A 20,108-nucleotide genomic window follows, 5' to 3' on the forward strand; every position below is an offset into this window, starting at 1 on the left:
AAAGTAATGCTATACGTACGGTAATATGTAGACAGTCAGAGACCACCCTGTTATATCTTTCATTTCTTGTCACAACAAACAGGAGAAGAAGTTATTCCTTTATTGGTGTCAGAAAATAAAAAATTTACAGAAAAGATTGCAATACTAATTCGAATTTCTCCTCTCAGTACTTTTGTATAGTCCTGTCACTTTATGTTTGCAATTTAAGGCCATTAAGTTTCAGCTGTGCACCCCAACTAATTGTGTTCCCATAGTTGTCCCAGGCATTATCTTAACCTGGTAAACAGGCCCCCAAGCAGCTACTCAACACGCGACTACACAAAGTGTGCCTGTCCACAATGAGGTCCACAAGCGACTAGTCAGTGGGTGCATGAAAACCTTAAGGCCCACCATGAACTGCTGCCATTCACATTGAGGTCCACAAGTGACTACTAAAAGGTGTCTGTACATGTTGAGGCCATAAATTAATACCCAAAGGGGGCTCGCACACGCTGGGACTCACAAGCGATGACTCAAAGGGTGTCCTCTGTATACATTGCAGCATGGTAACTATTGCTAATTGTTAAACTGAACCTACACTTGCACCCTGGAACCAAAGCAGTATTACACATGTGGTTTGGCACCCATGCACTCTGTGTATCTAAAGTATCTTAAGGGGATTAGAAATGATCTAATCTACTTGCATAAGAGATTACAAAGTCATAAAAAATGTGTGCCAAAGTGGAGTTTGCAAACTAGAAATAAAACAACCAAAATTTTAAAAGATATAGGGGGAGATTTAGCAAAACCAGCGCTTTCTCTGCTGGTCTTGATATGCCCCAATGCTGCTGGAGGACATGCCTAATTTATGACAAGGCGCACACCTCGTTATCAATTAAGCTCATTCTCCAGCAATCCATGCACCTAAACTCTAAATCTACGACAGCTCATAGCTGTTGTTGATTTCTGGCTTCATTTCTACCTGAAAACTGGCCTAAATGAAGATAAATTTGTAGGGGTGGCTGACCATGTTCTCTTCCCTCCCTTGACAAGCCCCCTTTAAGGACAGTTGCAAGGGTTACATAAAAAGCGAGAGATGCAACAATTTTTTAAAAAGTCACAGTGAAAAAGTCGCAAACACAAGAGGGGAGCTTTATCAAAACTGGTGCAAAGGAAAACTGGCTTAGTTGCCCATAGCAACCAATCAGATTTCACTTTTCATTTTTCCGAGCTCCCTTGGAAATTGAAAGGTGGAATTTGATTGGTTTCTTTGGGCAACTAAGCCAGTTTTCCTTTGTACCAGTTTAATAAATCTCTAGTTTGTGACTTTTTAACACCATTTTTCAGGCACAATGGAGATAATAAGTTCCCCCATAGTAAATTGGGCCCTATTCTCTTATATATTTATTAATGGTCTTGTAGAAGGCTTGCACAGTAAAATATTACTTTTTGCAGATGACACTAAACTGTGTCAAATAATTCATACGGAAGAGGACAGTATACTGCTACAGATGGATGTAGATAGATTGAAGGTTATGTAAGGTTATGCACATGGGAAGGAATAATGCAAGTCACCCGTACATACTAAATGATAAAACACTGGGTAACACTGGGAATTTTAGTGAACTGCAAACTAAGCTGTAGAAAGCAGTGTCAGGCAGCTGCTGCCAAGACAAATAAGATAATGGGTTGCATCAAAAGGGGCATAGAAGCCCGTGATGAGAACATAGTCCTGCCACTTTACAAATCACTAGTCAGACCACACATGGAGTACAGACATAGCATAGCTGGAGAGGGTTCAGAGGAGGGCAACTAAAGTAAAAACTGGAATGGGTGGACTACAGTACCCTGAAAGATTATCAACATTAGGGTTATTCACTTTAGAAAGAAGACAACTGAGGGGAGATGTATAACTATGTATAAATATAACAAGGGTCAGTACAGAGAACTCCCATCATCTATTTATCCCCAGGACTGTGACTGTGACGAGGGGACATCCTCTGCGTCTGGAGGAAAGAAGGTTTGTACACAAAAATAGAAGAGGATTCTTTACGGTAAGAGCAGTGGTGGTGAGTTCACTAAAATAGTTCAAGAGGGGCCTGGATGCATTTCTGGAGTGTAATAATATTACAGGATATAGCTACTAGAGATGGGTCATTGATCCAGGGAGTTATTCTGATTGCCTGATTGGAGTTGGGAAGGAATTTTTTTTCCCCTAAAGTGGGGAAAATTGTCTTCTACCTCACAGTTTTTTTTTGCCTTCCTCTGGATCAACTTGCAGGATAACAGGCCGAACTGGATGGACAGATGTCTTTTTTTCAGCCTTATAAACCATGTTACTATGTTACTAGATCATCCAAATGTTACCGTTGTATAACAAGTGATTAGAGCTGCTATTTTGTATAGATACAGTAGGGGAAAACGAAACGTCACTCTTATTTTACGTTTGAAAAAAAAATTCAAGTTTTTCTGTTCATGTTTCCACTAAAGGACAACTCTATAGGTTTGAAAGTATATGAAGCTGTAAGGTTTGAAACATACGTGCAGTTTTTAATACAGTGCTTTCATCCAAAGCCGGAAGTGACCTTCCTTTATATTTTCTTTCCTTTCCAATACACTGCTGGCTTTGCCTCAAAAATGCCACATCAAAACACTGTACCAAAAACTACCACCAAAATTACGTATGACTCCAACCTAAAATGGCCACTAGAACACCAGAACTGGACACAAGAGATGTGAAGAAGGCTTTACACTGCTAAGGCTACATTTGAGATTCTGGAAGTCAACAAAAGGCAGTATGTATGCAAAGTAACCCATGAAAGAATATTTAAAGGGAATGTGTCATCAGAAAATGACCTATTGTTTAAATAATTTTTTTTTTTGTTAACAAAAAAAAAAAATCCAATTTTGTTGATTTTTTATTTTTTTTCCCCATCTACAGAGCACCCGAGCACAATGGAAGTCAGTGGGAGAACCCAAGCATTAAACCAGGCACCCCCTGCTCTGAAGAGGGGAGGGTGTCGGGACTCTAGTTTGGATTAGGAGTCCCTTGCTCTGACTCCATATATAGCTATGTCCATATATGGAGTTAGTGCTTGGGGGACACCCCAGTGTAATTAAATCTAATTTAGCCTCTATTTCTGAAAAGTTTCTGGCAGGATTTGAACTCACAACCTTCTACATTACAGTCAAGAATCCTAACCACTACACTATAGAGCTGAATGGGCAGTTACATTAAAAAAAAAAAAAAAAAAAAAAGAGACTTCTGCTATATAGGAATACTTACTATTAGTAAGTATTCCTATATAGCAGAAGTCTCATATATATATAATTTTTTTTAAGTAACTTGTCATGCAGCTCTATAGTGTAGTGGTTAAGATTCTTGACTGTAATGTAGAAGGTGGTGAGTTTGAATCCCGTCCTGGCTAAATTTAATTTAAACATATATATAAGTTTTTAGCCATAATATATTTAAATGTATTATTATATATTATAATATATGTAAATATTTTATGGCTAAAACATCAGTAGTAGTTTCCCACATATTATTCATTCATATACACTGCCCGTCCAAAAAAAAGTCGCCACCAAAAATATTTCATTGGACCGCCTTTAGCTTTGATTACAGCACGCATTCGCTGTGGCATTGTTTTGATAGGCTTCTGCAATGTCACAAGATTTATTCCATCCAGTGTTGCATTAATTTTTCACCAAGATCTTGCATCGATGATGGTAGAGTCTGACTGCTGCACAAAGCCTTCTCCAGCACATCCCAAAGATTCTCAATGTGGTTAAGGTCTGGACTCTGTGGTGGCCAATCCATGTGTGAAAATGATGTCTCATGCTCCCTGAACCACTCTTTCACAATTTGAGCCCGATGAATCCTGGCATTGTCATCTTGGAATATTGCCGTGCCATCAGTGAAGAAAAAATCCATTGATTGAATAACCTGGTCATTCAGTATGTTCAGGTAGTCAGCTGACCTCATTCTTGGAGCACATACTGTTGCTAAACCTAGACTTGACCAACTGCAGCAACCCCAGATCATAGCACTGCCCCCACAGGCTTGCACAGTAGGCACTAGGCATGTTGGGTGCATCACTTAATCTGCATCTCTTCTTACCATGATGCGCCAATCACTCTGGAACAGGGTAAATCTGGACTCATAAGACCACATGACCTTCTTCCATTGCTTCAGAGTCTAATCTTTATTCTCCCTAGCAAATTGAAGGCTATTTTTTCTGCTTTGCCTCACTGATTAGTGATTTTCTTACGGCTACACAGCTGCTCAGTCCCAATCCCTTGAGTTCCTTTTGCATTGTGCGTGTGGAAATGCTCTTACTTTCACTATTAAACATAGCCCTGAGTTCTACTGTTGTTTTTCTTCGATTTGATTTCACCAAATGTTTAAGTGATCGCCGATCACGATTATTCAGGATTTTCTTCCCGCCACATTTCTTCCTCGAATACGATGGGTCTCCACTATCCTTCCAGTTTTTAATAATGCGTTGGACAGTTCTTAACCCAATTTTAGTCGTTTCTGCAATCTCCTTAGATGTTTTCTCTGCTTGATGCATGCCAATGATTTGACCCTTCTCAAACAGACTAACATCTTTTCCACGACCACGAGATGTGTCTTTCGACATGGTTGTTCAAGAAATGGGAAGCAACTGCACCAGTTGGGGTTAAATAACTTGTTGCCAGCTTAAAGATAATCGCCCATGCAGTAATTATCCAATAGGATGCTCATAACTATTTGCTTAGTTAAATCCAGTTGGCGAGTTTTTTTTTGGACAGGCAGTGTATCAGAAGCATGATTAATATATATATATATATATATATATATATATAATTTTTATTTTTTTAGTAATTACACATTCAAATTCAATTACACATTCAAACTCACAACATTCTACATTACAGCCCAGAGTGTTAACCACTACACTATAAAGCTGCATGACCAGTTATAAAAAAAAAAAAGAGTAGTATGTAGTCCTATACAGCAGAAGTCTCACATATTTTTCATTTTTTATTTTTTTTTTTTTTTTAGGAACTGGCCATGCAGCTCTATAGTGTAGTGGTTAACATTCTTGGCTGTAATGTAGAAGGTTATGAGTTCGAACCCCACCAGCAACTTTTCAGAAATAGAGGCTAAATTAGATTTAAATACACTGATCCGAGCATAGCTATACTCGAGGTGAACTGGTGTTTGGCCGAGCATGCTCGCCCATTACTAGTACCTGAATATAATCCTGCAATTTTCACACTGGCCACTAGGTTTAATAATAGGTCATAATTTCCTGTTCTGTTCAGGTAACTTTTTAAGTAGCTATTATCATTATCAACACAGGCAAAATTACAATGACATAATCCTGGTAACATAATCCATATCGAATTGTACTAAAACCCAAACTTGTAAAACACAAGTTCGCTCATTCTTAGTGACAATGTGTAGGTGTACACAGGATTTTATTACTTATAGTACAAGCAAAAACAATAATAAAAATAACACAAAAGCATTAGGCTCAGTTAACAATTGGCTTTTTTTTTTTTGCAATCAGTATTCTCAAAAGGCTATGCTGTATGCCACTAGTGATGGACGAACATCGTCCGAGACGGTTCACAAACGCAATCAAATGTTCACGAACCGCAAGTTTGCGGCGGGCCCCTTTCACTTTAATTGCAGGCGAACCTGAAAAACCTTTAGCTCATATTTGCAGCCACCAAATACTTAGTAGACGTGTACAAATAGTCCCACAACATGGACAGTGACATACTAGAGGGGCATCAATGACAGAAATTCAAACCTAAAATATGTATCTTAATTAGAGGACATTTTTATGCGTCTTAAAGGGAAGTTCTCTTAAATGTGTCCTGTTGGAGCCTAGAAAATTTTTATTTTAGGCCACGGGAGTACGGGCCTTAAAAATTAGGCATTCACCTGACATAAAAGAAATTTTGATTATGTGGCTTGAGGTACATTATGCGGTCAATGGATAAAAATTGTACTGTAGGCCACTGGACTAAAGGCCCCAAACATTAGGCATTCAAAAGACAGAAAAAAATCAAGTGATTATGTGGCTGGAGGTATATTACACAGTCAATGGATATCAATTTTACTGCAGGCCAGTACAAATACATGTAGGTCAAATACATAAGAACTAAAAATATCAAATTGGATTAAAAAATATGGCTAACGAAATCCGCCCTCTTGAAAGAAAACTAATGATAATGGTTGAAATTTGATAACACAAATGCTGCACTACCAAAAATGCACTATATAGAAAGTATATTATAGGTATATCACACTCCTGCTTCAATCAGTTTTTTTGGGGGGCAACTGGTATATCACACCAGTAGAAATTATATGTTCCAATGTCATTTGTCACTATCTTTAGCTGAGGTAACACAGCAAAACCGCAAACAAATGCTGCACTACCCAACTGCACTATAGGCCTCATGCACATGGCCGTTGTTTGGGTCCGCATCCGAGCCGCCGTTTTGGCGGCTCGGATGCAGACCTATTCACTTCAATGGGGCCGCAAAAGATGCGGACAGCACTCCGTGTGCTGTCCGCATCCGTTGCTCCGTTCCGTGGCCCTGCAAAAAAAAATAGAACATGTCCTATTCTTGTCCGTTTTGCGGACAAGAATAGGCATTGAATAGGCATTGAATAGGCATTTCTACAATGGGCCGCCCGTTCCATTCCGCAAATTGCGGAAGGCACACTGGCGTCTTCCGCAAAAAATGTTACGGTCGTGTGCATGATGCCTATAGAAAGTATATAATTAGTATATAACACCCCTGCTTTAATCAGTTTTTTGGGGGGGCAACTGGTATTTCACAACAGTAGAAATTATTTGTTCCAATGTTGTTTGTCACTATCTGTAGCTGAGGTAACTCAGCAAAACCGCAAACAAATGCTGCACTACCAAAATGCACAATATAGAAAGTATATTATTGGTATATAACACCCCTGCTTCATCAGTTTTTTTGGGGGGAAACTGGTTAATAACACCAGTAGAAATTATTTGTTCCAATGGCGTTTGTCACTATCTGTAGCTGAGATACTGCAGCAAAACCGCAAACAAATGGCGCACTACCTAAATGCACTATATAGAAAGTATATTATTGGTATATCACACCCCTGTTTCAATCAGATTTTTTGGGGGGCAACTGGTATTTCACACCAGTAGAAATTATTTGTTCCAACAGCGTTTGTCACTCTGTGAGCTGAGGTAACGCAGCAAAACCACAAACAAATGCTTCACTACCCCAATGCACTATATAGAAAGTATATATAATGTGTGGGCTGAGGTGTGCAAGAACGTGGAGTTGGAAGGGATGCCTACCAGCCCTCCATGATCTATCTGGCTGAACTGTGCCCGGAGCCAGTGCGGGGTAGGCCTGAATATGTGGGCCACCCAGGAGAGTGAAATGAAAGAAAGAAGGGTCGGGAGGGTGGGGCACGAAGCGACCGCCCCCAGGGTGAGGATGCTTGGGATTATATAGAGGGCAGCCCCACCCACAAATCCAGACTGTAACCAGCCTTACTATTTGTGGTCTGGGCTGAGGTGTGCAAGAACGTGGAGTTGGGAGGGATGCCTACCAGCCCTCCATAATCTATCTGGCTGAACTGTGCCCGGAGCCAGTGCGGGGTAGGCCTGAATATGTGGGCAAAAAGTCTACCAACACTGCTAGGTGCGAAATATGTATTTGAAACCAAACAGGACAAGTCACAATGCCAACGAATGAAAGCCCTGGAAATCTCAACCTGCGGATTGGGAATATACCTAGCAAAGCACGAGGACTTCCAGCACCCCATCTTGCGGATAACATGCGCGGGCACCTGGAGCTTGGAGGCCGAGGAGGCGGCTCCTATGCGGAACGAGTGCCCTGAAATTGTATCTGGATTATACCCCAAACCTGCTGCTAACGTGCTGATGTGGGAAATGACCTGAGACGCGGTGAGGGGCCTGCCCTGGAGGGGAAGAAGCGGGTCCTCTGGAGAAAGAGGAAGAAGAAACTCGGCAAGGTCTCCCAGCACCTTGACAGGACACCAACTGTTTGACATGGGGAAGAACTTGATCTCGACGGGAGGACCTACCTGACTAGTTTTGGCGACTAGAGGAACTTGAACGATTCCGGTGGCAATGCCGAATGAACCTGAGTGAATCGAGTGACGTCCTGAATGATTTAGGACGAAGAACCTAAACTGCGCGATTCAGGTGGTTGTACGTGGCCATAACAGAAACGATGTCCCGAGCGACACAGGAGGTAACATGAGCCTGAGCGATTCAGGCAGGTGCCGGGCTGTTAAATGTCCTGAGCGATTCAGGAAGGCACCGGATAGTTATGAGGTGGAAACTAAGATGGACCCTAATAGTGGCTGGCGTCTGAGTTATTTTAGGAAAGAGACAGCCAGTACGCGGACCTGAGTGATTCAGGTGGACACTGGCCGACAAGAAAACCCGAGCGAATCAGGCAGAAAAGTTAACCCTGGAGGCGCAGGTAGAAGACAGTCTGGTGAAAGTATCCGGCTAAGTGGACCTGACGTGTTCAGGAAGGCCTAGACAGCTATAAAACAGACGGAACAGGCGACGGCCACTAGCTAATAAAATGAGTCGGCGATGGACATTTGTGGCAAAACGTGATAATCCAGGATGACAGAGGCAGAGCGAGCCTGGGCGATCCAGGATGACAGAGGCAGAGCGAACCTGGGCGATCCAGGATGACAGAGGCAGAGTGAGCCTGGGCGATCCAGGATGACAGAGGCAGAGCGAGCCTGGGCGATCCAGGATGACAGAGGCAGAGCGAGCCTGGACGATCCAGGATGACAGAGGCAGAGCGAGCCTGGGCGATCCAGGATGACAGAGGCAGAGTGAGCCTGGGCGATCCAGGATGACAGAGGCGGAGCGAGCCTGGGCGATCCACCAGGATGACAGAGGCGGAGCGAGCCTGGGCGATCCAGGATGACAGAGGCGGAGCGAGCCTGGGCGATCCAGGATGATAGAGACAGAGCGAGCCTGGGCGATCCAGGATGACAGGAAACAGAGCGAGCCTGGGCGATCCAGGATGACAGGAAACAGAGCGAGCCTGGGCGATCCAGGATGACAGGAAACAGAGCGAGCCTGGGCGATCCAGGATGACAGAGCGAGCCTGGGCAATCCAGGATGACAGAGGCAGCGTGGGCCTGGGCAATCCAGGGAGACATCAGATGATGTGTGAGAGCGAGACAAGAAGCAGGGAAGACAGACAAAAGACGTATGCGTGATACCTGAAGAATTCAGGAAGCTGTTGAGCGGCTACTTGGCTGATCGGGAGGACTGGATATCAGACGGTACTGCAGCCCTGTTTGTTTTAGAAAATGTGCCCAAAATGGTACATTAGGAAACCGGAAAATAGCACCTCCATCTAACCTGGGAAGGGAAGAACCCGGTTAAGGGAAATCCTGCCCCCCATCAAGTGTGTCAGCCAAGCGGAGACTGCCGATCTCCCGATGACTGGAGAACTCCCCGTTTTTTCGTTCCCAGGAGAACAAAATCTAGTCGGGTCAGAAGGAGGAATAACTGAGGAGATGACGGCCTGGGCGATCCAGGAGACAGAGGTAGGTATGAGCCTGTGCGATCCAGGATGACAGAGGCAGAGCGAGCCTGGGCGATCCAGGATGACAGGAAACAAAGCGGGCCTTGGCGATCCAGGTTGAGAGAGGCAGAGCGAGCCTGGGCGATCCAAGATGACAGAGCGAGCCTGGGCGATCCAGGATGACAGAGGCAGCGTGGGCCTGGGCGATCCAGGGAGACATCAGATGATGTGTGAGAGCGAGACAAGAAGCAGGGAAGACAGAAAAAAGACGTATGCGTGATACCTGAAGAATTCAGGAAGCTGTTGAGCAGCTACTTGGCTGATCGGGGAGACTGGATATCAGACGGTACTACAGCCCTGTTTGTTTTAGAAAAATGTGCCCAAAATGGTACATTAGGAACCAGAAAATAGCACCTCCACCTAACCTGGGAAGGGAAGAACCCGGTTAAGGGAAATCTTGCCCCCCATCAAGTGTGTCAGCCAAGCGGAGACTGCCGATCTCCAGATGACTGGAAAACTCCCCGTTTTTTCGTTCCCAGGAGAACAAAATCTAGTCGGGTCAGAAGGAGGAATAACTGAGGAGATGACGGCCTGGGCGATCCAGGAGACAGAGGTGGGTATGAGCCTGGGCGATCCAGGAGACAGAGGTAGGTACGAGCCTGGGCGATCCAGTGGGAAACAGGGAAACATATGAATAAATGAACATACACATACAGAACGGCCCTGCTACCACTACATATCAGTACAGATGACGGCAGGCAAATGGTCAGCATGCAGTGACCGCACATAGAGTTTAGGCTGAAGCTGTGTATTGCCAACCCAGGTGAGTCGTATTCATGTAAAACACAGCCCAGCATGCGCTCCAACGTGAGGATTCTGCACTGTATGACCAGCTCCTAGCAACCACAACAAGGAATAGAGGAGCTGGTTTAGCTGCAAGCCACTATCAAGAGCGATGTCAGTGTGTGTGAACCTGATCTGCAAAATGCCGCTGTAGGAAGCATAGAGGAACCGAGAGGAGCGAGCACCGGTAAGTTTGGGCAGCAATGCCACAGTACTAACCAGGACACCACCTGTGATTCAAAACACACAAGTTCGGCAGTGGTTCTCAACATGCATTCCACGCTGGAACGCACGCCGACCCCGCCACCGGAAACAGGGAAACACATAAGCGCTGATCGGAGGAGCCCTGTGGAGGGGATGGACTGAGGGAAGAAGCTTACCCGTCCTGGAGACGCGTACAAGCGGCGGACGACTCGGACTGCAGTAATGAAAGTTTTTTTTTTTTTTTTAAAGGAGACCAGTCTGAGTGAATATGAACCAGGATCTCCCTGAGGTGAACAGAAAAGTAGGCCTATGGAATGTAACAGACCACCGAGGAAAGGAACGTAAGCCTTAAAAGAACGCAGTTATGTTTGTTGGGAGAGAGGTACCAGAGTGGTGCAGACTGCCCCGGTGAGATTGAGTAAAACCATGACGTAGCAATGAACAGGAGAATGCAGCTTTGAGTGGAAGCAGAGTACAACACATGATGTAACAACAAATGGGGCTTTGGATGTGAGTGGTACCTAAAAAACATGGTATGGGCGCAGCTCTGAGTATGGGAATGGAGTGTAGGACAAGATGTAAAAGCAGACATGCGGACGCAGCTTTGGATGTGAAAGGAATATTAACTTGATGTGACAGCAGACATGGAAAGAACCTGAAGTAGCATAGGACGTGTGAACGCAGCTCTGGGTGCGAGTAGAGTAAACCTGATATATCGATAGACGGATGAATGAAACTCTGGTCGAGGGTGGAGTGCAAAAAATTATTTGACAGCGTAGTGTGAATGCACCTCTGGGTGTGGCCGAGAATGAAATTGGTAGAACAGAAGCTCTAAATGTGAGTGGAGCATAAACATGATGTAACAGTCAAAGTAAATGCAGCTCTGAAACAAGCCTAGTATGAACATGTTGTCACAGCGGACGTGCAAACACAGCTCTCACGGTGAGCAGAGCAAACATGGAATAACAGTCGACGCATGAACGCAGCTCTGGTTGTGAGTGGAGCAAGGTGTGAACACCAGGGTGGTGCGTCCCGAGAATAAAATGGAGTAACAGTAGCAGCTGTAAGCCGTGTACACAACATGAAATAACAGGCGTGTAATACGGATCCAGCTGTCGGCTGGGTACAGAATGAGATGTAACAGCCAACAGGTGACCACAGCTTGAATGTGAGACCAATCTGAGTGAATACGAACCAAGAGTAGGAAAGTGCTGGACAGTAAAGAGGTGCGGATGCAGCATAAGACATGAAATAAAAGCCGGAAGTGTAAGTGCCGCTCAGGATAAGAGCATAAAAGTGCGGCAGGGTTTTTAAGTACATGGAGCAGTGAAATACATGAAGTCTAAGGATGGTGGTAGCGGGGGGAGGGGGAGACACGTGGCAAGGAACAGCTACAGCAAGAGGCCTAAATAATAACAGCTGCGTCCGATGTCCAAACGTGACGTCACGTGCAGCGCGGGTAACTCTTCCTTTACAGCAAACCGGCTGAAGTAACTTTTCATTCGAGACGAACGAAGCAAAGTGAAACTTGTAAGATTTATAGGAACTAACTCCTATTACCAACAAACAAAGTTGAAGAGAAATAGAAGTATTTAGCCCCAACGAGCAACCTGAGGTAGCAGATTCTGAGGCAAAGCCTCCTGTTCACTAGCAAAGCCGGTTCCGACCGCCAGGAGAGACGGCCCCGGCCCAACCTACTTACGTAGTATGGCGCGTGCATACCACGGTAGCAGAGAACAAAATAACAAGCTCTATTCTGGCTCCATGCTGCAAAGAAAAATCCTACCACCAGAGAAGCTAGTTTGCTAATGACACCCAGCGGCAGCTGTGCACCTGAGAACCCACGCCAGAATGACAGAGGCAGAAGCACGAAGCGACCGCCCCCAGGGTGAGGCTGCTTGGGATTATATAGAGGGCAGCCCCACCCACAAATCCAGGCTGTAACCAGCCTTACTATTGGTATATAGCACCCCTGCTTCAATCAGTTTTTTTGTGGGGCAACTGGTTAATCACACCAGTAGAAATTATTTGTTCCAATGGCGTTTGTCACTATCTGTAGCTGCGGTAACGTAGCAAAACAAAACCGCAAGCAAATGCTGCACTACCTAAATGCACTATATAGAAAGTATATTATTAGTATATCACACCCCTGCTTCAATCAGTTTTTTTTTTGGGGGGGGGGAATGGTATATCACACCAGTAGAAATTATTTGTTCCAATAACGTTTGGCACACAACTGCTGCACAATACAAATGCACTATAATATACTTTCTTTGTTCTCTGAAAGGAAATTATAAGTATATAACACCCCTCAGTAAGTCACACCTATCGATAGCAAACCTATACCAGTCCTTAAAAGGACTTTTGTGGCCCTATTAGCTAGCGTTTGGTGTCCCTAACAGTCTGTCCCTGCTCCACACAGCAACCTCTCCCTACACTGGCAAAAGACTGAATGTAAAATGGCGGCCAGATCAGGTTTATTTATAAGGTAGGGGGTATGTCCATGTGCTGAAACGTCTTAATTGGCTGTCCTGTGCCACCTGATAGATGTGTCATGGGTCAAAGTTCTTCACAATGTAAAAGAATGGCAAACCGCGAACCGTTCGGCAAACCGCGAATGAGCAAAATTCGCAACAAAACGACCACCGGGCGAACCGCAAGGCCATCTCTATATGCCACTATATAGGGATATGTCGCCCATAATTGTAAATAAAAAGTATACCATGTGATATGCACTTTAGTGCAGCAGACTACATTTTCATGTAGAGGGGAAAAAATGTACGTCAAAACATAGTAAAATAAATAAATAAATCAAGTTTAAAAAAAAAAAACACACGCCCTTTCCCCTCATCAAGCCATATACAATAAAAAAACAGACATATTAGGTATTGCCATGTCCACAATGACAGACCTATAAAAATATCATATGATCTACTCCATCAGATGAAATAAAAACGGCTTTAACATAGACTTTTTTAAGTCACTTTGCCTTACAAAAAGTGTAGTAGCAAGCAATCAAAAGGTACTATGTAACTAACAATGGTACCACTAAAAACATCACTTAATCCCACAAAAAAATGACCCTTACATAAGACTATTGTAAGAAAATAAAAAAAATTGGCAAAATAAAAACAGCATTTTTTTTCCAAAAATGCTTTTATTGCGTGATTGTAAACAAAAATAAAAAAACAGAAATATTAGGTATGGCTTCATATGTAATGATCTGTTCTATAAAATATCAAATGGTCTACCCCTTCTGGTGAATGCTATAAAAAAAATAAAAAAAATTGTCAATTTTTGTGTTGTTGCCTTACAAAAAGCGTAATAGCGATAATCAAAAAGTACTATGTACCCCAAAATGGTACCAATGAAAGCTTTTACTCAAAAAATTAGCTCTTCCCCACAAGACAATCAGCAGGAAAAAAAAATATGGCTCTAAGAATATGGCGACACAAAAACAGGATTTAAAAAAAATGCTTTGTGTAAAAGGCCTCATGCACACGACAGTATTTTTTCACGGTCCGCAAAACGGGGTTCCGTGATCCCTGTCCGTTTTTTCTTCCGTGTGTCTTCCTTGATTTTTGGAGGATCACCAGACAAGAAAAGTGAAAAAAAAAGTCAAGTTTGCCTTGAAAATGATAAGAAAAAAACGGACACGGATCACGGACGCGGATGACAATCTTGTGTGCCTCCGTGTTTTTTCACGGACCCATTGACTTGAATTGGTCCGCGAACCATTGTCCGTCAAAAAAATAGGACAGGTCATATTTTTTGGACGGACAGGAAACACGGATCACGGACGCGGAAGACAAGCGGTGCATTTTCCACGTTTTCAACGCACCCATTGAAAGTCAATGGATCCGCAGAAAATCACGGAAAACGGAACAACGGACACGGATGCACACAACGGTCATGTACATGAGGCCTAAGAGTGGTAAAACGCAAAAACACTATATAAAATTGATATCTTTGTAGGGGATTCTACTGAAGGGGTACCTTACTGTGCCTTCAAATGTAACATGACGCCCAAAAACCGTTCCAGCAAAATCCGCCCTACAAAAACCACATGGCTCCCCTTTCATTCTAAGCCCTACCGTGTGTACATACAGCAGTTTATGACCACATATGTGTTGTTTCTGTAAACTGCAAAATAAGGGTAATAAATATTGGAATTTGTTTGGCTGTTAACCCTTGCTGCCTTACAGGAAAACATTTATTAAAATGTAAAATCTGCAAAGAAGTGAAATTTTGCCTCCATATTCTTTTAACTCTTGTGAAACATGTAAAGGGTTAACATCGTTTGTAAAATCAGTTTTAAATTGAGGGGTATAGGTTCTAAAATAGGTTCATTTATGGGTAGTTTCTACTATGTAAGCCCCACAAAGTGACTTCAAAACTTAATTGGTACTTAAAAAAAGTGGATTTTGGAAATTTCCTTCAAAATGTTAAAATTTGCTTCTAAATCTCAGAATCACTTGGATAAGTAAAAGCATCCCAAAGTTATTACCACATAAAGTGACACGTCAGATTAGCAAAAATAGGATCTGACAGGAAGGTGAAAAATGGCTGTGTCCTGAAGGGGTTGAAGAAAATTATGTTTTGGAAGAAAAAAGCCAGACTTGTTTACCACCAAAATGTTTGGTTTAGCAATGTTTTTATGTCTGAAGACATGTTTTTGTCTGCAAAAAATGCTTTGTCATTCCCATTACGTATCATTAACCATTTCATGACCAAGGGTCATTGATGCCCCAGTGTCCAGGTCAAAATTTGCAAATCTGACATGTGTCACTTTATGTGGTAATAGCTTTGGAAAACTTTTATTTATCCAAGCCATTCTGAGATTGTTTTCTCGTGACACATTGTACTTCATGATAGTCATAAATTTGAGTCAATATATTTCACCTTTATTTATGAAAAATTGTTAAAAATTCGCAATTTTAAAAATTTCTATTTCTCTGCTTTTAAAACAGGAAGTGATACCTCATAAAATATTTATTACTTAACATTCCTCATATGTCTACTTTATGTTGGCATCATTTAGTAAATGTCATTAGATTTTTTTAAGACGTTAGAAGGCTTAGAAGTTTAGAAGCAATTCTTAAAATTTTTAAGAAAATTTCCAAAACCCACTTTTTAAGTACCAGTTCAGTTCTGAAGTCACTTTGTGGGGCTTACATAGTGGAAACCCCCCATAAATGACCCCATTGTAGAAACTACACCCCTCAAGTAACTCAAAACTGATTTTACAAACTTTGTTAACCCTTTAGGTGTTGCACAAGAATTAAAGGACAATGGAGATGAAATTTATAAATTTCACTTTTTTGGCAGATTTTCTATTTTAATCCATTTTTTTCTTTAACACATCGAGGGTTAACAGCCGAACAAAACTCAACATTTATTACCCTGATTCCGCGGTTTACATAAACACCACATGTGGTCGTAAACTGATGTAAGGGCACATAGCAGGGCACAGAAGAAAAGGAGCGCCATATGGTTTTTAGGAGGCAGATTTTGCTGGTCTAGTTTTTAGATGCCATGTCCCATTTGAAGCCCCCCTGATGCAACCTTACAGTAGAAACTCCCAAAAAGTGACCCCATTTTGAAAACTAGGGGATAAGGTGCCAGTTTTATTAGTACTATTTTGGGGTACATATGATTTTTAATTGCTCTATATTAAGTTTTTTGTGAGGCAAGGTAACCAAAAAATTGCTGTTTTGGCACAGTTTTTTTTGTTGCAAGATTCATCTGACAGGATATGTTGCTATTTTTATAGAGCAGGTTGTTACAGACGCAATGATATCAAATATGTCTACTTTGTTTGTTTGTTTCAGTTTTACATAATAAAGCATTTTTGAAAAATAAATTATGTTTTTGTGTGTCCATTTTCTGAACGCCATATTTTTTTTATTTTTCTGCCGATCATCTTATGCAGGGGCTCATATTTTGCAGAAAGAGTTGAGGTTTTTATTGGTACCATTTTTGGGTACATAGGATCTTTTGATCATTCATTATTACACTTTATGGGGCAAAGTGACCAAAAAAAATTGTTGTTTTGGAACAGTTTTTATTTATTTATTTTTACAGCGTTCATCTGAGGGGTTAGGTCATGTGAAAGTTTTATAGAGCAGATCGTTTCGGATGTGGCAATACCTAATATGTATACCATTTTTTGCAGGATGAGGTGACGGTTTGATTGCTATTATTTTGGGGGGCATACGCCTTTTTGATCGCTTGGTGTTGCACTTTTTGTGATGTAAGGTGACAAAAATGGCTTTTTTGGCACTGTTTTTATTTTTATTTTTTTACAGTGTTCACCTGAGGGGTTAGGTCATGTGATATTTTTATCGAGCATGTTGTTATGGACGCGGCGATACCTAATATGTACACTTTTTTTTATTTATTTCACTTTAACACAATAATAGCATATTTGAAATAAAAAAATGATGTTTTAGTGTCTCCATGTTCTGAGAGCTACAGTTGTTTTATTTTTTGAGTGATTTTCTTATGTAGGGTCTTATTTTTTGCGGGATGAGGTGACGGTTTTATTGGTGCCATTTTGTTTGACATACGCCTTTTTGATCGCTCTGTGTTGCACTTTTTGTGATGTAAGGTGACAAAAATGGCTTTTTTGACACAGTTGTTATTTCTATTTTTTTTTATGTTTATCGGACGGGGTGATACCTAATATCTCAAAAATATATGTTTACATTTTTTTTATAGGAAAAGACAATTTATTTTTAATTTACATTTTTATTTTTTTATTTTTACTTTTATTATTTTCACTTTGTTTTTATCAAGTCTCACTTGAATCTTGAAGATCCAGTGGGGCTGATGGCTGTACTATACTTTGAAATGCTATTGCATTGCAAAGTATAGTACTATCAGATGTCCTGTAGATGGCAACACCAGATGCCTTTGCAAAGTGTCCGGTTGCCATGGCAGCCATCGGGTGCTGCCATCGCAGTGCAGCAGCACCGATGGTTGAGAGAGGGAGCCCCCTCCCTCTATTAGCCCCATGGATGCCGCTGCTGTGGCATCTAAAGGGTTACAGCAGAGTGTCAGCATACAGCTGACACTCGCTGCTGATGGCAGCGGCTCAGGAACGGAGCCACCGCCATCATATACAGCAGGTGGACCGCATCAGGGGCAGGCGGCACAGATGCGGGCAGGATACATGGGTGTGCAGCGGGACCGCATCAGGGGCACAGTTGGGGGCAGGATACATGGATGGGGGGGACCACATCAGGGGCAGATGGTGGAACAGGAGAGCGCCTGCCCGGCAAAAAGGGCTCACAGGGGGGAAGTTGGAGGTGCACGGGGGGGGCACAGATGGGGCCAGCACAAGGACACATTACCTGATTTCAGGCTCTGACCTGCAGAGTGCAGATCAGACCCTGAACAGGCACTTTTACACTGCCGCGATCCGATTGGTTAGTCTGCACAGACTAACCAATTGGATCGATTGCCGGCAAGGGACCACCCTTAAGATTAGTCCCTTGCCGGCATTATTAAACTGTATGCTGTCTGTGACATCAGCAGGGCAGAGGCAGAAGCTTGGATTAAAGAGCTTCTATACAAGTGCTAGCTGCATGGGGTATGTGCAGATAGGACGTATATAGCTGTATGGCAGTCTGGAAGGGGTTAAAGTTCTAATGCAAGTCTATGAGAGACGAAAGGTGTAACATTGTATTTGTTTGGGCTGTGTTTCTCCACTCCACCCCTCCCACTAGAAGGTTCTAGTTCAGCTACAAACTGTATATAAGGAGAGCAGTCAGAGACCCTAGTGTTCGGCAGTTAGGTATCAGTGCTTAGAGGAAGAGACTTTGCCAGACTACTTGAGTGACCAAAAGAAGACGATGAGACAGGGATACTCTACTACAGACTTTGGATCACTAAACTTTGGCCTGGGTACCAACCTTCTGAGAGAGAGAGAGAGAGAGGAACAGCTAGCTCAGGTCTTTCCTCTGCATCAAACCCTTGTTCTGCCTGGAAGGAGACTGGAGAAGCCATCCAAGTGCCTTGCCTTGTTGTTTTGCACTTGAGTTCCTCCAGTAAAGAAGCACACTGGTTAACTGCAGACCCTGACTCTCTGGACTTAATTTCCTTTGGGGTGCACCACGCCATACCATCACTTCCAGAGAGCATCAACACGTGGTGACACCTTGACAGTGTCCGGGTTTCACTGTATGGGAATGAGTTATTACAAGGGCCCCAATATATTTATAATTAATGCATTTTAATATATATTTTTTCAAAGCTTTAGAATTAGGTTTTTTGTAAATCCATATGATAGAAATAGTAGGTAGAGCATGACTATAAAGCAGAACATGGTCAGAAACACTTTAAAATTCAATTATTTGCAAACATATTTATTGGGATTTTAATAAAGTTTAAGAAAAGCTAAAAAAGAAGTTACTGTCTCTATTTCTTTGTCGCCTGTGCTATCTTGGATAGAAGCTTAACTGACCTCATCTGGCAGAATTCCCAGAACACAAAAAAAACTGCAAATAAATAGGAAATTATTTGGTCTCATATGGCCTTTGTCAAGCCAATAAAAACAACCCACCACAACAATGTATAAAAGACATCCAAATAGTTGAATACATATCTGTATTCCTCTGTGGTAGGTCTTCATAGATCTTTTTCCTGTGTCTGCAATATGTACATGACCCTAGATAATGTATTGGAGGCTATTTTTATTGGTTTGAAAAAAGACTATGAGAGTCCTAGGACCAGCGTGACGCGATAACGTAGGGCAGAGCTACGTCGTGCCCTCTCCTCTCCTCCTTCCATGCCTGTGATGTACTTCTGTGACCGCATGTAGCGATGCCGCTCTGAACACTGGAGGCCACGCATCGCTGAGTGTGTTCCCCATGGTGACTCCCGCACTTGGGTGCTTGTGTGCTCTTTTCATCCCTGTCTCAGCCTGGAGCGATGTTGCCTCTGCTGCCTAGGTTCCCGAACGAGCCATCTCCTGCCTCCATTCTAACCTCGAGGGGATTGGAAGGTTTGACTGTCTGTTCTCTCTCAGCTCCCATCTGTTTTATTATATCTCCTGCCTCCTGGTCTATTTGAAAAAGCCACCTCCAGATTCTATGAATGAGCCATTTTCCCATGAGTTCTGAATGTGTCTGTTGGACCCCTCTAAAGCCTACAGGATACTGTTACACATGTGTGCATGAACTTTTATATTTTGTATTTTTGTGATAGTTTTAATGCTGTTTCACATATGCACTGGGATTGATTCGGATGAACTGTGGTCGAATTTCTTTAATTTATATGGAAAAACCATTGAGAATCGCTTACACTGAGATTATTTTTTGGTTTTCTTTTTTCCTCTTTTTGTTTCTTTCTTTTTCTATATTTCCCTTTCCCCATTGTTCTTAACCTCATTTAACCTCATTTGGAGGATTGAGATTTTATTTAATTTGTAGAGGGGAGGGGATGAGAAAGAAGGAAAAGGGGCAGGGGGAATAAAAAAAAAAGGGGGGGGGAAT

Source organism: Bufo bufo, chromosome 1 (assembly GCF_905171765.1).
Source record: "Bufo bufo chromosome 1, aBufBuf1.1, whole genome shotgun sequence".
Lineage (NCBI taxonomy): Eukaryota > Metazoa > Chordata > Amphibia > Anura > Bufonidae > Bufo > Bufo bufo.